This window comes from Cucumis sativus, unplaced genomic scaffold (genome assembly GCF_000004075.3).
Source record: "Cucumis sativus cultivar 9930 unplaced genomic scaffold, Cucumber_9930_V3 scaffold47, whole genome shotgun sequence".
NCBI classification, from domain to species: domain Eukaryota; kingdom Viridiplantae; phylum Streptophyta; class Magnoliopsida; order Cucurbitales; family Cucurbitaceae; genus Cucumis; species Cucumis sativus.
This window is the reverse complement of record NW_022279551.1, coordinates 4205-13669: the sequence shown is the minus strand read 5'-3', so window position 1 is coordinate 13669 and position 9465 is coordinate 4205.

Genomic DNA, 9465 nt, shown 5'->3' with positions numbered 1-9465 from the left:
TGTAGGTTCGTAACTCATAACCTACGAAAAAAGTTCAAATATTGTGAAAAAAGCACTACAAGACCCAAGATGGCAACCAAGTGTGTAAGTGCAACAAACTTAGTTCAAACCAACCTAAAACGTGCGCAAAACGTGTCTAGGTATTACTTGAGTTTTCAAAACGACCTAGCAAATCCTAAGTGTAAGTTCGTAACTCATAATCTACCAAAAAGTTTGAAAAATGCATTTCAAGACCAAAAATGACAACCAAGTGCAACAAACTCAATCTAACCTAAAATGTATTCAAAACGTGTGTAAGTATCACTTGAATTTTCAAAACGACCAAGCAATGCTTAAGTGTAAGTTTGTAACTCACAACCTACCAAAATTTCAAAAAGTATGAAAAAAGTACTTCAAGACCCAACATGTCAATCAAATGTGTGTGTAAAACTTAGTTTCAAACCAACCTAAAACGAGTTCAAAACGTGTCTAAGTTTCACTTGCACTTTCAAAACGACCTAAAAATATTGAATACAAGTTCATAAGTCATAACCTAGCAAAAAGTTAAAATTTTTTGTAAAAGACACTCCAAAACCCAAAATGTCAAGCGTGTAAGTGCAACGAACTTAGTTCTATACAAACCTAACAAGTATTCAAAACACGTATAAGTTTTCAAACAACCCAACAACGCTTGAGTGTAAGTTTATAACTCATAACTTACCAAAAATTTCAAAGTGTGAAAAAAAAATCTTTCAAGACTCAAAATGGCACTTACTTTAAAACTAACTTAGTTTGTAACAACCTAAAAGGTGTTCAAAAAACGTTTAAGTATCACTCGAACTTTAAAACGACCTAATAATGCTTTAGTGTTACTTCATAACTCGTAACCTACCAAAAAGTTCAAAAAATGTAGAAAAAGCATTCCAAAATCCAAAATGGCAACCAAGTGTGTAAGTGCAACAAGCTTAGTCCAAACCAACCTAAAATGTTCTCAAAACGTGTCTATGTATTACTTGAGTTTTCAAAACGACCAAGCAAATCCTAAGTGTAAGTTCGTAACTCATAATCTACCAAAAAGGTTGAAAAAAGCATTTCAAGACAAAAAATGACAACCAAGTGCAACAAACTCAATCTAGCCTAAAATGTATTCAAAACGTGCGTACGTATCACTTAAACGTTCAAAACGGCCAAACAATGCTTAAGTGTAAGTTTATAACTCACAACCTACCAAAATTTCAAAAAGTGTGAAAAAGGTACTTCAAGACCCAAAACGGCAACGAAGTATGTTAGTGCAACGGACTTAGTTTCAAGCCATCCTAAAAAGAGTGCAAAACGTGTCTAAGATTTCAAACCGACCAAACAATACTCAAGCGTAAGTTCGTAACTCACAACCTAAAAAAATTTCAAAAAGTGTGAAAAAAAGTACTTCAAGACCCAACATTTCAATCAAATGTGTAAGTGCAACAAACTTAGTTTCAAACCAACACAAAATGTGTTTCAAATGACCTAACAATCCTTAAGTGTAAGTTCGTAACTCACATACTAACAAAAAGTTCAAAATGCGTGAAAAATGCACTTTGAGACCTAAAATGGCAACCAAGTATGCAAGTGAAACAAACTTAGTCTTAAACAAATCTAAAAAAATTTCAAACCGTGTTTAAGTATCACTTGAACTTTCAGAACGACCTAAGAATGTTTATCTGTAAGTTTGTCACTCATAACCTACCAAAAAGTTCAAGAAGTAAGGAAAAAACGGAAACACTACAGGACCCAAAATGGCAACCAAGTGCGCAAGTGCAACAAACTTAGTTCCAAACCAACCTAAAAAGTGGTTAAGGCGTGTCTAAGTATCACTTGAACTTTCAGAACGACCTAAGAATGTTTATTTGTAAGTTCGTCACTCATAACCTACCAAAAAGTTCAAGAAGTATGGAAAAAAAAGGAAACACTACAGGACCCAAAATGGCAACCAAGTGCGCAAGTGCAACAAACTTAGTTCCAAACCAACCTAAAAAGTGGTTAAGGCGTGTCCAAGTATCACTTGGACTTTCAAAACAACCTAACAAAGTTTAAGTGTAAGTTGGTAACCCATAGCCTACCAAAAAGTTCAAAAAGTGTGAAAATGGCACTTCAAGACCGAAAATGGCAACCAATTGGATAAGGTCAACAAACTTAGTTTCAAACCAACCTAAACCGAGTTTAAAACGTGTCTAAGTATCACTTGCACTTTCAAGATGTCCTAAAACAGCTTACGTGTAGGTTCGTAACTCATAACCTACGAAAAAAGTTCAAATATTGTGAAAAAAGCACTACAAGACCCAAAATGGCAACCAAGTGTGTAAGTGCAACAAACTTAGTTCAAACCAACCTAAAACGTGCGCAAAACGTGTCTAGGTATTACTTGAGTTTTCAAAACGACCTAGCAAATCCTAAGTGTAAGTTCGTAACTCATAATCTACCAAAAAGTTTGAAAAATGCATTTCAAGACCAAAAATGACAACCAAGTGCAACAAACTCAATCTAACCTAAAATGTATTCAAAACGTGTGTAAGTATCACTTGAATTTTCAAAATGACCAAGCAATGCTTAAGTGTAAGTTTGTAACTCACAACCTACACGTAAGCTGTTTTGAGCACGTTTTAGCTTGTTTTGAGCATGTTTTAGGTCGTTTTGAGTAAATGGTATGTATGTTGTGATTGTTTGATTGTATGTATAATACCTTATTGAGATGTGTATGCTTGATTGAGAAGCTGATAGAACACCAAGTAATGGTTCTTATTTGTTCATTAAGCAACCAAACTATTACCGAATACAATACTCAAACCAGTCTTGAAAACACAGAACAAACAAGTACTATTGCAGACAATAACCAAGTACAAAATAAAACATTCAAAGATCAAAAGTAGTTTACGATAATGGAAGACACTTTCTAGGATTAAAGTAACTGAACAACTTCTCTAATTCTGCTCTCCAGAAAATACAGCCCCTCCACTTCCAGAAACTGATTAACCAACCCCCATCTTTCCTTCCATCTCTCCCTTTTAACCTCCCCCCTGTAACTAACTGTTGTCCCCACTAAGGTGGTTTCCACGTCCTCCAATTCCATCACCTGTGCACGTGCAATTCCACTTGTCTTTCTTCTGCTATATTGTATTGCAATTGGTGGTCTATCATTACTCTCCCTCTCCAAAGACACCTTGTTCTCAAGGTGGAAAATGAGTAAGCTTTTGTGTAAAATCATCACAATTCTCCCATGTAGCCTCATGAGGTGGTATTCCTTTCCAACTAACAAGCACTTCCCACTTCTTTGTTGCTGGATTTTTAGGATAGCCAAAATTGTCTGCTGGTAGTAACCCTTGAAATGTAGGAACATCATCAATTCCATATAGTTCAGTAAATGTCATTCCTCCCTCCATAGATTGACATTTTGTCAAGAAACCTTTTGCTGGAATAGGAAGAGGCTTAGTTCATCAAACAATTCCTCTACTACTGGAATAGGAAACTTGTTTGGAACGGTCACACTATTCAACGCACGGTAATCTACACAAAACCGTCAACTACCATTTTTTTTTCACCAACAAGACCGGGCTCGAATATGGACTAGTACTAGGTTTTTATGCCAAATGCCATCATTTCATCAACCAATCTTTCCATCTCCTCCTTTTGCTGGTATGCATGACTATAAGGCCGAACATTGACCGGATTAGTCCCCTTCTTAAGATGTATATGATGTTCAATGGTACATTGTGGTGGCAACTCTCCAGGCCAATCAAAAACATCTTCATTCTTAGCTAACACGGCTGGAATAGACTCATGATTGGTAGGCACTTCATCAACCCCATACATCGCTGCAAATGCCATTCCACCTTCCAAAGATCTACACTCAATCAGAAATCCCTGATCAAGTTCTGTCCATGTCTTCATCATGTGCTTCAAACTCACCCTAGCCTTCGTATGACTCGGATCTCCCCTTAATACAACCTTCTTCCCATTTTGTATGAATGTCAAAGTAAGTTTTCACCAATCTACTTCGGTTACTCCTAATGTATGTAGCCATTGCATACCAAGAATGACATCCACTCCCCCCCAATTCCAATGGCAGAAAATTATCCACAACCTTCCATTCACCCAATAGCAGTTCCACTTGTTTACAAATTCCCTTCCCTTTTACAGCAGATTCAGACCCCAAAATAACCCCATAATCAGAAGTTTCCTGCAACTGCAACAACAATTGAGTTACTAACTTTTCAGATATAAAATTATTGGTCGCGCCGCAATCTATCGATACTACTACTGACCTTTCTCTAATCATACCTTTAATTTTCATAGTTCCAGGGTTTGTTAATCCCACCACCGAATTTATTGATAATTCGATCACGGGTTCTTCTGGTTTAACAACTTCAGTCTCCTGTATTTCAGTTTCCACTTTTGAATCCTCTTCTTCAACTACTTCTAGTTCTTCCCCATTTGCCCAACAAGTAAAACTCTAAGTTCCTTATGATCTTTCACTTTACACTTATGGCCCACAAAAAATCATTCCTCACAACGAAAACAGAGACATTTCTCACGTCTAGCCTGAAATTCAGCAGCAGAAAGTCGTTTTAGTGGTCCTTATCGTCGATTAGGTTCACCAGCCACTCCTCGAAGTGTAATCATCCGCATTGGAACAATCCCTCTGACTTATTATCATTAGAAATCACAGGAATTTGAGGTTTAAAAGAAGCAGAAACCTGGAATTTTCCATCCGCTGCACGTTTGAAACTTGATTCTCCCATCACTTCTCGGTTCTCAATCTTTTGGGCCAACTTATCATTTGAGCAAGCCCCATAGGTTCCCAACATTCCATGCTGCCTTAATCCATGGTTTCAAACCATTCATAAATGTTTCTTCTAAGACAGCCTTTTGTAGAAAAGGCAATGGTGCTACTGATTTATCAAATAAATTCGATATTCTTCCACTGTAATTTCTTGCTTGATCTTTAAAAATATTCCCATAATTGATCCCTCACGACTCGATCGAAATCAAACAATAAGTCTCTTCTTTAAATCGTCCCAATTAACAAACGGTTCACGATCTTCATGAGATTTATACCAATCCAAAGCTGCTCCATCAAAACTAATAATGGACACAGTCATTTCTCTGACTCACTCAGTTTGTGTATCTGAAAGTATCTCTCAGCCCTAAACAACCAAGAATCAGGATCATTTCCCACAAAAACTGGCATTTCAATTTTTTAAATTTGCTTTGGTCGCCCGCAGAATCTTCACCTCCAACTTGGTATGTTTTTCCTCAGATTTTCCTCCCATCATCGTCCAATCACTGACATCAACCATGCTGTCAACTTTACTGATGATCCTTCTAGTACTTCTTCCATCGTTGTCTTCCTTTGATCATTCCTTCAATATATTTCAACAGTGTTTCTGGTTGCTGTTGTTGCTTCTCAGCCTGTACTCCTAACCTCTCAATACTCTTCGCCAAAGATGACATGTTTTCCTTGATTGTTGGCAGATCATGTAATTCTGCTCGAATGCCGGATATTTCTTGATCTACCATTTCCAACTTTTCCTCAATTCGCTTTTGAGCCATGATATAGAATTCACAGATTCGATTTCTCGATACCAAAATGATAGAACACCAAATAGTGTGTTCTACTAATTTATTAATCAGCCAAAGATTTACAGAAAACAGGTTCTAACACAGTCTTGAAAACAAAGTACTCGACAATTTGGAAGACAAAGAGCCCTAGAAGAGTGAATATCACACTTTGAGAATGCAAATGGACTATGAACTGTGCAGAAGTTTTGCAAATGAAACCTCCCTTTCTCAGTTTATCTCCTCATGTTTGTCCCTTGTGTTTGCATGCTTTAGAAGATTTACATCATATTTTCTTCTCCTGCTTACATGCAAAGAAGTGTTGGTTTGGCTTACTTGGCTATCTTCATTTGAATTGGGTTTTCGACTATAGATTTAGGAGAACGTGGTCCAGCTTATTTCATGTCCCATTCTCAAGAAGAAACCAAGATTGATTTGGTTAAATGCAGTAAAGGCCATTTTACCAGAAATTTGGTTTGAACATAATCAACTAACATTTCAAAATAAAGCTTCCTCTTGGACAACTCGAGTCGAAATGGCTAGAATCAATGCTTCTACTTGATGCTCTCTTTCAAAAGACTTCAAAGATTTCTCCATACAAGATATAAGTCATAATTGGCCGACTTTCATTTTTAATTCTTAGTCCACTACTGTACTCTTATTTTATTTCTTTTGGATTTCTAGTGGTCTTAAATCTATGTTGTATAGTTATTGGGCAGTTTGTATGATCTATTCTAAACCTTGTCGTTGGTTTAGTCTTTTGGTTTAAGTCTCGATATGGTGAGAATGCTAAGTGGGTGTCAACCTAGATGAGATGTCCGTGCACTAGCTGATCCTAGGTTTCTTTGTATTATCTTTTGTCTTGTCTACTCATTTTCAGCTTAATGAAGAGGCTTCTTTGTATTTCTTCATGGTATTTATTTTCGTAATGAATCTTTCATGTTCTGGTAAACATTGCAGAAACACATAATTTCAGCAATCTGTCAAGAGTTGAAGGAGAAGACAGAAGAACTTAAAGGTCACATGAAGACCTAAAGTTAGGTAATTTTTTGAAAACTTTTTTCTTTGTCTTGCTTAGTTTTAGTGGTATTTGTTAACAGGCTGAGACATACTCTTGTATGCCAAGGCTGGGTGGCCAATTCAATGGATGGCCTGAGACGGTGAAATGACGAGTGTAGAACAAAGTAGACAATCGAGCAGATTTACAAGTAGGAGGATGGTGTTTGGTCTTACTCTAAAGCTACTGCTAGAAAGGTGATTCTCCCTTTATTTACACATGTTATCTATATTTAATTACTGTTTTTATGTGATGGTGAATAAATATTTAAGTCGTTTCAAGTTTGTACATCATGCTTGAGTTAATACATTTCCCAACTCGCACTAATTTTAAAGTTGAGACTAAGTTTGTTGCACTTACACACTTGGTTGCCATTTTGGATTTTGGAGTGCTTTTTCTACATTTTTTGAACTTTTTGGTAGGTTATGAGTTATGAAGTAACACTAAAGCATTATTAGGTCGTTTTTAAACTTCGAGTGATACTCAAACATTTTTTGAACACCTTTTAGGTTGTTACAAACTAAGTTAGTTTTACATACAGCCATGGTTTCCATTTTCAGTCTTGAAAGATTTTTTTTCACACTTTTTGAAATTTTTGGTAAGTTATGAGTTATAAACTTACACTCAAGCGTTGTTAGGTTGTTTGAAAAATTATACGTGTTCTGAATACTTGTTAGGTTTGTATAGAACTAAGTTCGTTGCACTTACACACTTGACATTTTGGGTTTTGGAGTGTCTTTTTAAAAATTTTGAACTTTTTGCTAGGTTATGACTTATGAACTTGTATTGAATATTTGTTAGGTTTTTTGAAAGTTCAAGTGAACTTAGACACGTTTTGAACTCGTTTTAGCTTGGTTTGAAACTTAGTTTTACACACATTTGATTGACATGTTGGGTCTTGAAGTACTTTTTTCATACTTTTTGAAATTTTGGTAGGTTGTGAGTTACAAACTTACACTTAAGCATTGCTTGGTCGTTTTGAAAATTCAAGTGATACTTACACACGTTTTGAATATTTTAGGTTAGATTGAGTTTGTTGCACTTGGTTGTCATTTTTGGTCTTGAAATGCTTTTTCAACTTTTTGGTAGATTATGAGTTACGAACTTACACTTAGGATTTGCTAGGTCGTTTTGAAAACTCAAGTAATACCTAGACACGCTTTGAGCACGTTTTAGGTTGGTTTGAACTAAGTTTGTTGCACTTACACACTTGGTTGCCATTTTGGGTCTTGTAGTACAATATTTGAACTTTTTTCGTAGGTTATGAGTTACGAACCTACACGTAAGCTGTTTTAGGACATTTTGAAAGTTCAAGTGATACTTAGACACGTTTTTAACTCGGTTTAGGTTGGTTTGACACTAAGTTTTAAACACATTTGATTGACATGTTGGTGTTGAAGTACTTTTTTCACACTTTTTGAAATTTTGGTAGGTTGTGAGTTAAAACTTACACTTAAGCATTGCTGGGTCGTTTTGAAAATTCAAGTGATACTTACACACGTTTTGAAGACATTTTAGGTTAGATTGAGTTTGTTGCACTTGGTTGTCATTTTTGGTCTTGAAATGCTTTTTTCAACCTTTTGGTAGATTATGAGTTTCAAACTTACACTTAGGATTTGCTAGGTCGTTTTGAAAACTCAAGTAATACCTAGACACGTTTTGAGCATGTTTTAGGTTGGTTTGAACTACGTTTGTTGCACTTACACACTTGGTTGCCATTTTGGGTCTTGTAGTGCTTTTTTCACAATATTTGAACTTTGTCCGTAGGTTATGAGTTACGAACCTACACGTAAGCTGTTTTAGGACATTTTGAAAGTGCAATTGATACTTAGACACGTTTTTAACTCGGTTTAGGTTGGTTTGACACTAAGTTTTAAACACATTTGATTGACATGTTTGGTCTTGAAGTACTTTTTTCACACTTTTTGAAATTTTGGTAGGTTGTGAGTTAATAACTTACACTTAAGCATTGCTGGGTCGTTTTGAAAATTCAAGTGATACTTACACACGTTTTGAATACATTTTAGGTTAGATTGAGTTTGTTGCACTTGGTTGTCATTTTTGGTCTTGAAATGCATTTTTCAAACTTTTTGGTAGATTATGAGTTACGAACTTACACTTAGGATTTGCTAGGTCGTTTTGAAAACTCAAGTAATACCTAGACACGTTTTGCGCACGTTTTAGGTTGGTTTGAACTAAGTTTGTTGCACTTACACACTTGGTTGCCATTTTGGGTCTTGTAGTGCTTTTTTCACAATATTTGAACTTTGCCCGTAGGTTATGAGTTACGAACCTACACGTAAGCTGTTTTAGGACATTTTGAAAGTGCAATTGATACTTAGACACGTTTTTAACTCGGTTTAGGTTGGTTTGACACTAAGTTTTAAACACATTTGATTGACATGTTTGGTGTTGAAGTACTTTTTTCACACTTTTTCAAATTTTGGTAGGTTGTGAGTTAATAACTTACACTTAAGCATTGCTGGGTCGTTTTGAAAATTCAAGTGATACTTACACACGTTTTGAATACATTTTAGGTTAGATTGAGTTTGTTGCACTTGGTTGTCATTTTTGGTCTTGAAATGCATTTTTCAAACTTTTTGGTAGATTATGAGTTACGAACTTACACTTAGGATTTGCTAGGTCGTTTTGAAAACTCAAGTAATACCTAGACACGTTTTGCGCACGTTTTAGGTTGGTTTGAACTAAGTTTGTTGCACTTACACACTTGGTTGCCATTTTGGGTCTTGTAGTGCTTTTTTCACAATATTTTAACTTTGTCCGTAGGTTATGAGTTACGAACCTACACGTAAGCTGTTTTAGGACATTTTGAAAGT